At 32.5% G+C, this 1,612-nt stretch overlaps 1 gene segment (V, D, J or C); it reads left to right on the forward strand.

Moving 5' to 3' along the window:
- The window catches only part of LOC106532605 (T-cell receptor beta-1 chain C region-like), a gene marked incomplete at its 3' end in the record, with an annotated part of 4,203 nt that overhangs the window by 1,250 nt on the left and 1,341 nt on the right, over positions 1-1,612 (forward strand).

A 1,612-nucleotide genomic window follows, 5' to 3' on the forward strand; every position in this document is an offset into this window, starting at 1 on the left:
TAGCATGTAAAATCAGAGCACTGGGATGATTTTAACTCTGCTTATGAACACTGTGCCTCTGGTTTGAACGAAGCTTACTTTGGTCAGGGAACAAAACTGACTGTTCTGGGTAAGTGTCTTTATTTAATGCTAAAAACACCTAACAGCAGCTAAAAACGAGTATCTGTAGCTGTGAGATCAGAGCACTTGTATGTTTTTAACTCTGCTCAAGAGCACTGTGCCTCTGGTTATGAAGCTTACTTTGGAGCTGGAACAAAGTTAACTGTTTTAGGTAAGAACATGAATTTTATTCTGAACGGTCTTTAAAGCAACCGGTGATGATCTGAGAAAAAAAAAAATGAAAACAGTTTTCTAATCAGAGATCTTATTTTTAAAAAACTGCTGTAAAGCTTTTCACACAGAGATAAACAAAACTAAGTCAACATGTGTGCTTTTAAAAGCAATCAAAACTGGTCTTATTTGTGTTATCATGAACGTTTTTATAAAACTGATTTAGTAACCAAAGTTTAAATGACTAGAGCAGAAAAACTGAAATCAATACGCAGCAGTTTAGTTGTTTTGATCTTGTTCACTGTGACTCCGGTGGTGTTACTGAAGCTTWCTTTGGWGMWGGAACAAAACTAACTGTTTTAGGTAAGAAATCCTTTAAAAATTTAAACTGTAATCAAATCTACTGAAGTGCAGCTGGGTGTTTTCTTGTTTCCAAATCTAATCAATTCCAGAAAAAACCTTCAGGACATAAAATACCAAGAAAGATAAAAAAAAAACTGAAGTCTGTCAGTAAAGACGGGTCGTCAGCTTTTGAGCTTTTTATTTGTATAATTTTGAAAATGGTTTCAAAGTTAAAGCAGGTAAAAGGCAGATCTGTTCAGCTCTGTGTCTCTGCCTCTGAGGCTTATTTTGGTAAAGGAACAAAGTTAACCATCTTAGGTAAGAAAATCTTCAAACTTGTAAAATGTAGTAAAGTTTTAATTGTAGAATACAAGGACAGAAGACAGACACAATTTCACATCAGATCAAATAACACACAAACTACAGAAGAAACTTTGAAATTGTTTGTGTGTGGAGCTGGAAATAAACAATTTTTTGGCTAAAAAAAGAAAAAGAAAACTTTGAATTCATGTGCTTTTGTGTTTGTTGGATGGAAATTAAAAATCACTTCATATCTTCCAGTTTTAGTTTTCAATCTCTTTAAAATCCCATTTTAAACAACAAACACAAAAAAAATCAGTTCATCAGATTTGTGTTTCTGATGAGCAGTTGTGCACAAAAACATGTTTTGTTCAAGTGAAAAAAGAAGAAAAGCCKTCAGTGTTGACAGCTTCTGCAGTTTTAATCAAGCCTGTTTTCAGTGTGAACAACTACGAACCTGCTTACTTTGGCTCAGGAACCAAACTCACAGTTCTGGGTAAGAAAATAAAAAATATATAACATACTTTTTATAAAATAATAGCAAAGATCATTCTGTGACAATGATCATACATTTAAATACTCAGATCCAAAGTTTAGTGATATGAACTGTAAATTGTTCTGTAAAAATAGTAAAAATAAACAAATAAATACCAGTGTTGTTTAAAGTACCACAAAAAATACTTAAGTAAAAGTACAAGTA

This window comes from Austrofundulus limnaeus, unplaced genomic scaffold (assembly GCF_001266775.1).
Source record: "Austrofundulus limnaeus strain Quisiro unplaced genomic scaffold, Austrofundulus_limnaeus-1.0 Scaffold800, whole genome shotgun sequence".
Taxonomy (NCBI): Eukaryota; Metazoa; Chordata; class Actinopteri; order Cyprinodontiformes; family Rivulidae; genus Austrofundulus; species Austrofundulus limnaeus.